The sequence below is a fragment of the Cupressus sempervirens genome, chromosome 9 (genome assembly GCF_028749045.1).
Source record: "Cupressus sempervirens isolate cs-2001-9-10 chromosome 9, ASM2874904v1, whole genome shotgun sequence".
In the NCBI taxonomy this organism is placed as follows: domain Eukaryota; kingdom Viridiplantae; phylum Streptophyta; class Pinopsida; order Cupressales; family Cupressaceae; genus Cupressus; species Cupressus sempervirens.
Window position 1 is genome coordinate 114,793,561 of NC_143126.1, and position 10,644 is coordinate 114,804,204.

The window sequence follows — 10,644 nt, forward strand, 5'->3', positions numbered from 1 at the left end:
ATTTTCTAGTTTTTGGGTGCATGTTGTAGATCATGTAACTAATTTTTCATAATTAATGAAGGTTTGTGTACTTCAAGGATTAAAGAGGACCTAGATTACTATCTATTTTCCAGAGTGAAAGTTCTAACTCCTTATATTTTTGGAGCTATGATAATTCTCTTGGAACATCAATTTCTAGCAATTCTACACAATAGTTTTCTGTCCTCAACTTTCAAAATGGATGCACACTTTTCCTTAATGAATCAAACCTTGTTCACCTAAGAGGTTGTAGAGGACCTAGATATATACCCACAATTTGAAGCACAAGTTCTAACTCAATCAGAGCTAGGAGATATCACAATTTTTCTTGGACATCGATTTCAGGACCGTTAATTGCTAATGCAGGCTGACTTGTGTATTTAATTTTGGTTTATTTTCATTTAATATTTGTTGAGAGCCAACTTGTGGCTTCTCCATGTTCTAGAATGATCTGTAAACCATTTTGACTAGTATAAATAAAGTGTTTAGGCTAGGAGTTAGGGAAGTTAAGAGGAAAGAGTTTTAGGCAATTTTTGAAGAGGATTGCAAAGCAGAACTGGAAAGTGCAAAGTTGCTACTGATCTTTGTATATGAATGTATTTTGTATTTGGCCATAACCCAGAAGGCCTTACAATTAGGAATTTTAGTTGAATATTTGAAGAATCAATGAAAGTATTTTACTCTTCTTCCTACTTTGGTTGCTATTCTTTGTCTTTGCTTCCGTTGTGTTAACTCTTGCAGGGTGGTTCGAAGAGCTCAGTGTGCCATTGGCCCTAGTTTTCCCTATCCTTCCTTGCATCAATGCTATCCCTTAATTGATATTTGAAATATGATACTTAGATATATAGGGTAATTTATTATAATAGAGAGTAATGGTTACTTACTTGGAATGATGATACTTTCACATGTCTATTTGATGATTATGATTACCTTCACAAATTACTCTTAGTTAGTAAATATAATTACTTCCATAATGATGTCATATGATGTCTTCAAATGATGATGATGAGTTGTTTATATTAAAATATAATGCTACTCATAATTTATTGATTATACTTATTTCATACTTGCATGTATATGGTGTGTACAATGTTTATTTTATATTTCTGTCTAATGTGCTTGATGCGGTTGAGGGAGGGAGGGAGTCATAGTCACCTAATAGTTAGGATCTACAGAATGTACCACTTCCCACCATTGCTTATTTAGCTTAGATATATATGTAGATGTACATGCCCATCTTTTATATAGGTTTATAGGTATTGGGCATCAACTTCTTTGAATTTCTAGGATGAGTGTGCCATATTGCAATAAGTCATGGGCAAATAATGTTCAAGTTCAATCCTAATTATAGCCTAATAACTTGTCTTGAGAAGGGGAACATGTATTTGATGACCTACCCTTTTTAAACCCACTAGTTTATCTTTGCATGTGTTGTTTGATTTTGGTTTTGGTTGATCGTGCTTATGTTGTCTTTATGTGATTTACTTGTTAAATAATTTAATTATGAATTTTGGATTAATCTTATGATATTAGAATTACTAAATATTATTTGATGAAAAAGAAAATATTAACATGTGATGATAATTAATTAATTGAAAAATAATTTAATATGTGCTATAATTTAACAGATTTAATTTTAAAAACTCTAATGTGAGAAATTAGATAAAATGATTTAAAACATTAAAGATTTAATATTGATTCATTGTAATTATTTATTTAATAATGATTAAATTTAGAGTTGCATTTAAATAATAGACTTGAATTATAATTATTAATTAGAATAATAAATTATACTTTAAAAAATGATTTGCATAAATAATTAAGCGAAGAAAAGAAAATAAAAGGAATTTTTTTTTTTTAATGAAAAAAGGCTTTAAGTGTGTATGAAAGAATTAAAATATTTATATTTTAATAAAGCAAATGACATTTAGAAAATTAGGGAATATAAACCTAGTTAGGGTTATGACTCTTAGTAGAGGGTTTGCAGTTCATTTTTTCAACACACAGGTTTTGAGAGTGATTTGGGAATTAAAGTTAAAGAATTTTTGAAAGCTTAAGAGTATTTAGTTTTCATAGATTCAATAGATTGTCTAGAATTCTAGCAATCATATTGAGGTAGGGTGTGAGAACTCCTTAATAGAAATTATTTTGGAATATTTATCTATATCATGTCTGCCATTCTACTAAAATTTATTTGTTAAAATTTATGAAATGAAATGTTTAGAATAATACCAATTTGCAATTAGGAAACATAATTTGATTCGAGTGTTATTTGAAAACAACTGTCAAATGTAAACTATAGGGTTATGCTACTCAAAATTGATTTGAAAAACCCCGATCTAAGCAACAAGTGAAAGTTCAAAATTAAATTTTAGATGTAAATGATTATTATCAACTAGGGTTTGAAAGAACTTTTATGAAAACTTCAACATAAACCTCCTTAAACATTTATCAAATAAATTGTTTATTTGCCTCAGATTTAAATAAAATTATTGGTTGAAAATCTTTATGAAAAATAGATATATTGAAGGTAAAACACTAAGTATTATGCTTGCATGTTTTAGAAGATCATAAACATGTGAAAATAATAATTGCATGCTTATTATTATTTTAAAAATATATAATTTAATTTTTAAATTTATTTAAAATATTTTAAAAAAATATTTATTAGTTTAGAAATTTAAATTATTTAATTTAATTGTTAGTAATTTCAAAAATTAAATGAATATTACTCATTTATTTCTAAAGTGGATGTTAGTCTTAATGCTTTCTTAAGTCTGGTTAAAGTATTAGTTGCATATAAGAGATTATATATTTATTAACACAAGTAAAAATTTAATAAACATATATTTGTGATTCTGTTATATTCTAAGAGAAGTTATGGTGAAGTTCACTATGTAATCATGTAGTTATAAATATTTAGTATTGTGAGAGAAATTATAAATAATTTAACTATAATTATAATTTCAAGTTTGAGTTTTGATTAAGTAAAAAAAAGTTTTGTAAGGACTCGAAACCTTGTACAAAAGAAAAAAAAAAGATATAACAATGAAGGATCTTAAAACAACTATGGAACACCACTCGAAAAACTAGAGGGACACACCAAAGTTCCCAACAAGGGGGTAAACAACCCAAAAAGCCACAAACCATCAAGTTTAACATTTTGGTCCAATCTTTTGAGAACGTAAAGACACATCAAATGAGGATTTGACTTTTTTTCCTTTAACTAATGTCCAACCATTCTCCACCTTCCCAATAGCCTTCTGCCAATCCCCAGGGTAAACCATCAAAAAATAGGTAGCCCCACTACTAACCCCTAAAATCCTCACAACAGGACATAAAATAGTTGAATCAACACCAACAACAGTGTTTTGGATAGAGTCAATAGAAGAAGAAGGGATAACACCAACATTTTGAATCAAAGTTGCCAAAGGGACAACATTTGAATCATTAGATTCAACAACAGAAGAAAGGACAACAACAACATTCTAAGTCAAAACTGCCATAGGGACAACATTCAAATCATTAGAGACAACAACAAAATCCTCATCCAAATAAAGATCATTTGAGAAGAGCTATCCAACCTATCCACATCCATGGATACTTTCCAAACCATATAGTGATCATCTGAAACCCCCAATAACCAAGAAGGTGATTTCTTCAATCTAACCTTATTAGAGGAGCATCATGCAACAAGATGGCCATTCTTATGACATTTCTTGCATATGCTGGGGATACCCTCATAATCAAGAAGTTGAATCTAAGAACCATTTGGAGAAGCCAACTTAATCTTTTTAGGGAGCCCCTTAGAGACATCAATCTCCACCAAGATGCGAGCATACATTATCCTATACACATTGGAAGAGTCCAAATCAACCAATAAGAAGTCCCCATGGGCATCCCCCACAACCTCCAAGACTGAACCCAGCCAAAAGTGAAGGGGAAGATTTGATATCCTTACCCAAAGAGGAATCTTATTAAAGGATTCAATAGTCAGATCAAAATCTTGATACTAAGGTTTGGCCATCAAGAGGGACCACTTCTCCCAAGAGAAACCACAACACAAGATGGAATTTCTATCTTCAACATTTGAAAATTTTACAATAAAAAAACCCCTTGCCATAGGGTAAATTTGAACTATATCCAAAATGATTGGTCCTCAATATTTATAAATCCAAGCATGGAAATCTAAAAGAGAGGGCCAAAAAACCCTAAAATGAAAAATAGCAACAATAGAAGAGTAATCCTCCACATATTTGGAAATCTCATCAGCAATTTCTAAATCTAGATGAAGCACCAACAAATTACTTACATAAATAGGCACAACCAAACATATCCTCTTCATCAAAACATGACCACCAATACTTGCCTCAAAAGAAACCACATCCACATAAGAAATTGCAGATCTCCCCATAAAAATTTGAGACCTAGTGTAAGCATCAGGAGAACAGAGAGCATTTGCAATAGGAGCAGTGGGAGTAGGACCTGCAATATCGAATAGAGTCACAATAGGAGGGCAATGAGATTCCACAACTATAGACTGAGGATGATGTGCATCCCTAGTAGTAGCCTAAGGACGATGGGTGGGAGAAATGACATTTTGAATCTCAATGTCAGTAGTGTGGGTAGGGGTAGAGCAACGTGGATGGGAGCAAGAGCTAGAGCCATCACAAGAGCCTTCATGAGAGCCTTCAATTTCAAGTTTGAGTTATTTGTAGTTGCATTATGAATTAAGGGAAAGTAAATATTAATATTGGACTTAAATTGAAGTCATATTAATATTTAAAAAATAAAATTGATATTAATATTTAATCTAACAATATAAGTCATTTATGATTTAAGATTATTTAAATTAATAACATGATCATATTGCATTACATTTTATATGCTTAAAGAGATTTGACATATAAATATTTATTAATTTAAATAAGCATATTAGCTTAGAAATTTATGTAAACAAGCATATTCTTACTTAATTGCTAAATACATCTTTATGGGTCAATCTCAACATAGAAAATGATGGAATTAAGCCATATGGTTGACAACTATGTGTTTCTTAGGTTTTGTTTAAGTCTCATGATATTTATTTCGTGATGGTTTTATGTGACTTGTATAGTTGGTCAAAGTAGGATGTGGAACAAACTATTTTGTGATTTCTTTTATGATAATGATTTGACTAGATCTCATGATGTATTTTATGATTTAAATTGAGAGTTATGTTTATGATTTTTATCTTTAATGAGAATTTATGTTAACTTGGATTTTGAGAACCAACTATTATTTTTAGGTTGCCTATTATGGAACCAAACTTGATCATTATGAATCTTGTGGTATGGGACATAATTATGGTTTGTGAGTTGGAAAGGTTTTCTAGGTACATTTATGTGAGTGGCTTGCAATGGGGGTTAGGGCACAAATTGGTTGCCACCGTAACTCATTGTAAGTTGTGTAATAAGTGATAAGATAGTTTTAAAAAATTTTAGACACATTAAAAAGATAAGTTAGAGATATTGCCTCGCCCATGTCTTGAGTGCTTGTATAGGCTAACAATGGGAGTGGGATGATTCCTAGTGAGTGGTATGACTAGTCTTCCTCATTTTCATGAGAGGGTATTCTAGCTCTATATGTGTCATGTTGAGGGTTCGAGGTATAGAGTGAATAGTCTAGGGAAACTTAACCCTTGAGGGTCTAGGGTCTAGTAAGAGACCAGTTCAGGGTAACTCTAGTACTTTGACCACGTAATGACACTCTCTAGTATGTAGCTCGATTATCCTTCATAGTTTTTTATACTCACCTCTAGTAGTGTACTTGTTGGATGTAATTATTGTGAGTTGATACTCATTGTTGGATCTTAATTTTTATGGGTGATGTACGTTTATTGCTGGAAATTATTTATTTATTAGTTATTATTATTTTGACACTTTCCATTTGAGTTGAAAGAGGTTTCATTTTAGTGTTGTATTTCTTTGATTTCAACACTCGATTTATACGTGGTATCTTTGTTGACTTTGGCATGTAGTGTTGGAATCAGTTGATTGTCTATTTGACTTTTGTTATCTTTCCTTATAAATAGTTTGTGTACCCTTGTGGTAGATTTGGCTATTAGGATTCCTTGCCTAGGATTGATTTTATGATTTGATATCCATATAAGATTGTACATTATCTCCCCTACATGATCAAAATAGGTGCCTGATTAGGTGACCACATGGTTAGAAGGTAGTGAATTCTTACCATTTGGGTTCCCCATGGATTGGCACCAATGTTGGATGTTCGTTGAATAATAGATGCATATTTATACAATAGATTGAACCACCAACATTCTTAAATGATTTCTAATAAGACTGACAAAAAACTACTTCATGATTGACAAAACACACATAAAATTGACAACTAACTAAAACTTATGGTCACCTAACTCAAACACATCTACAACTAATCATTGTTTACAACTCAAATTCTATGACTTACACCTAAAATGAACTTATGTTTCTAGCAACTCAAATAAGGTTTTCTACAGGTACAATAATTATTTATTTACTATTGTTAGAACATTACCTCCAACACCCCCACTTAATGTGACAACTAAATAAATATTATGTAGAAATACCACTTTTAAAATAGGTCATAGAGGAGTAAGACTTCCTCAAGTTGCTCCCAATCACTGGTATAGTCATGCAGCTATCATCCAACTTCAAAATACCATTAGAAAAACCATCTCCACATGAAATGAACCCTCATAAAGATATGATGTCGAGCTTCCATTTTTTTAGATCTACCTAAACTATTGGACACCAATGCACACATGTGTGTCTCATAAACCTTCTAAAGGTATAGTTTTTTCGATCCTATAACACATCATACTATTCAAACATCCATCTAGCCTCTACCACATCTTTTACTATTTTCCAAACCATTGATCTCTTCAAAATCAAATAAATTCTTCAATGAAATCATAATCATTTGGTGGTTCTTCTCATGACATCATCTTCTTAACAACTTCTTCTCTAACATACATAATTTAATAGGACAATAGCTCTCTAATACCATATTAGAAAATAAGAACAACATATTTAGAAAAAGAAAGAAGGAATTTCCATCTTGTTATTCTTGAATAATAGATGCATATTTATACAATAGATTGACTCACCAATTCATTCTTAAATGAATACTAATTAGATTGACAACAAACTACTTAATAATTCACAACACACACATAAACTTGACAACTAACTAAAACTTATGGTCACCTAACTCAAACACATCTACAACTAGTCATTTTTTAGAACTCAAACTCTATGACTCACACCTAAACTGAACTAATGTTGCCTACAACTCCAATAAGGTTTTCAACAAATGCAATAATAATTTATTTACTACTGTTAAAATATTAACTCCAATAGTAATAATATATGAAAATATATAGTTAATTAGGAAATTAGAAATTAATTCATAGTATTTCATTTATGCCAAATACATTATACAAAATTGAAATACTACATTACCTATTGTGAGTTATGCATTTATAGTGTTGGTGCGTGTCATATCATAGTAGGTCAATTAGGTCAAGGACTTAAGTCCCCAATTGGATTATGTATTAATTTCATAAGAGAACCATCTGACATATGATATACAAATAATATTTTATAAAATGGAGTTGGAAATATTGTTTTAGATGCACTATGTAGATTTATCATGTACTAACAAACTCAAGCATTATAATAAATGCATAGAATGATTCCTAGTAAGTAGGGCTCATAATTTCATGGAATGACATGAAATATAATTGTAACAATCATTAATGATCTATATATTTATTTAATTTAAGTACATTCTCTAATGTACCTAGTATACTATACTCGTGAGTGCCGTGAAGTAGTTACTCCCTAGAGTGTGGCTATGACTAGTCACCTTGTTATGTGAAACATATTTTTATGCAAATTTATTTTTTATTTTTATTATTATTTGTTCATGTTGTGCATGGGCCAACATTAAAGTTTGAACTTTCTTATGCTTGGATTAGTTACCTTACTCTCTTTTTTCTATTTATTTTGTGATACTGGTCACCCTTGATTTACTGTTAAAAATCATCACATGTTTTCTTTGTTTATTGTTGAACCTAAAATTCACCACTTGGGTGAATCCTTTGAATTTTATGGTGACTATATGAATTTTTGGTATTGTTGACCCTATTATGTGACAAGTATTATTTCTATCATGTTCATTAATTGGGACATCCAATAGTATATGTAAGGGACTCAAATGCTATTCGAGTGTATTATGATTGCATATAGAAAGGAAAAAAATATTGGAATCACATAGGTTAAATTAGTGCCACATTAATTATGATAAGGTGAATGTTACATTAATTAGGACTGCATGAGATTCTCAACTTATTATTCAAATGTAACATTAAATTTTGGAATTTTTTAATGATGCTCATCAAATGAGAATCGAAATGTATTTAGAAATTGTTAAAGGAAGAGTGTTTGATAAATGTGGTTTTCATTTTATGTTTAAACCAAGATCATATTACTCTTAGTGGTTAGATGTGTATACTTAGTTAGTTGGATTGTATTAATTCCCTATTTGAGCCTTTTGTATGACATTGTTGATATTACTTTTGACTTTGAGTGTCTTAGTAGCGATAATCAACTTTTAGGAGTAAGCTTATTTTAAGGGGGACAATGCAATACCCCTCCTTTACTATCATCATAGACTTCGTTGTTAAAGTTCTATCTAACTCTTCCGTGGACATGTTAGCTCTAATTGATATTTGAAATATGATACTTTGATATATAGGGTAATTGATTATACCAAATAGTAATGGCTACTTACTTATGATGATGATAATTTCATGTGTCTATTCAATGATTATGATTACCTTCATAAATTACTCTTAGTTATGTAATTGCTTCTGTAATGATGTCATATGATATGCCTTCAAATGAAATGATGAGTTGTTTATGTTAGAATATAATGCTACTTATACTCATGATTTATTGATTGTACTTACCCCATATTTTCATGTGTATGGTGTGCATATCTATTTTATATTACTATTTGATGTGCCTGATGTGGGTGAAAGAGGGAGTCGTAGTCACCTGCTAGTTGATATTTAAACGATGTACCACTCCATGCTATTTCTTATTTAGCTTAGATATATATGCACATATACTTGCTCATCTTTTATACAGGTTTGCAGGGACTAGACATTAACTTTCTTGAATTGCAAAGATGAGTGTGTCCTATGAGATAATATTCAAGTGCAATTCAAGCCATACCCTAATTACTTGTCTTGAGAAGGAGGAAATATATTTTACTTCATGCCCTTTTCAAACCTGTGAATTTATCTTTGCATGTGTTGTTTGATATTAGTTTTAGTCAGTCATGCTTATGTTGCCTTTATGTTATTGTGGCTATGTGACTTACTTGGTAAATAATTTAACTATGACTTTTGGATTAATCTTATTGTATTATAATTACTAAATATTATTTGATTAAAAAGAAAATATTAAAATATGATGATATTTAATTAATTGGAAATTAATTAAATACATACTCTAATTTAAAAGATTTAATTTAAAACTCTAATTTGAGAAATTGAATAAAATGAATTAAAATATTAAAGATTTCATATTGATTTATTATAACTATTTAATTAATAATTATTAAATTAGAGTTGCACTTATCACAAGCTTTAAATTATTATTATCAATTAAAATAAAAAATTTAACTTTTAAAAGTGCTTTGCATAAATAATTAGGTAGAGAAAAGAAAATAAAAGATTTTTAAATTTTTTTATAAAGGGCTTGAAGTGTGCATGAAAGAATTAAACAATTAAAACATTTATATTTTAATAAAGCAAATGATTTTGGAATAAAATCCCTAGTTAGGGTTATCACTCTTTATTAGAAGGTTTGCAGTTCATTTTTTCGACACACAAGTTTTTGGGGAGTGATTTGAGAATTGAAGCTAAAGAATTTTTGAAAGTTTAAGAGTATTTAGATTGCATATATTCATCAGATTGTCCATAATTTCAGCTATTAGATTGAGGTAGGGTGTGAGAACTCTTTTGTAGAAATTATTTGGAATATCTGTCTACCTCGTATCTGCCATGTTGCTGAAATTTTTGGAATAAAATATGTAGAATAATTCTGATTTACAATTAGGAAATAGAATTTGATTCATGCACTATTTAGAAATAATTGTCAAATATAAATTGTAGGGTTATGCAAGTGAAAATTAATTTAGAAAACCTCAATCTAAGAAACCAGTGAAAATTCAACATTAAATCTTGGAGAAAAATGATAATTATCAGCTAGGGTTTGAAAGAAATTATTTGAAAACTTCAATAGCTACCCACTATAGATTTATCAAATAAAAAATATATTTAAACAACATTATTGGTTGAAAATATTTCTAAAAAATAGATACATTCAAGCTAGAAAACTAAGTATGCTTGCATATTTTAGAAGATCATATACATGTGAAAATTATAATTGCATGCTTATTATTAATTTAAAAATATTTAATTCAATTTTTGGATTTATTCACACAATAAATAAATAATATTTTTAAAATTATTTATTTATTTCAAGAATTTAATAAAATTTTAATTTTTTAATC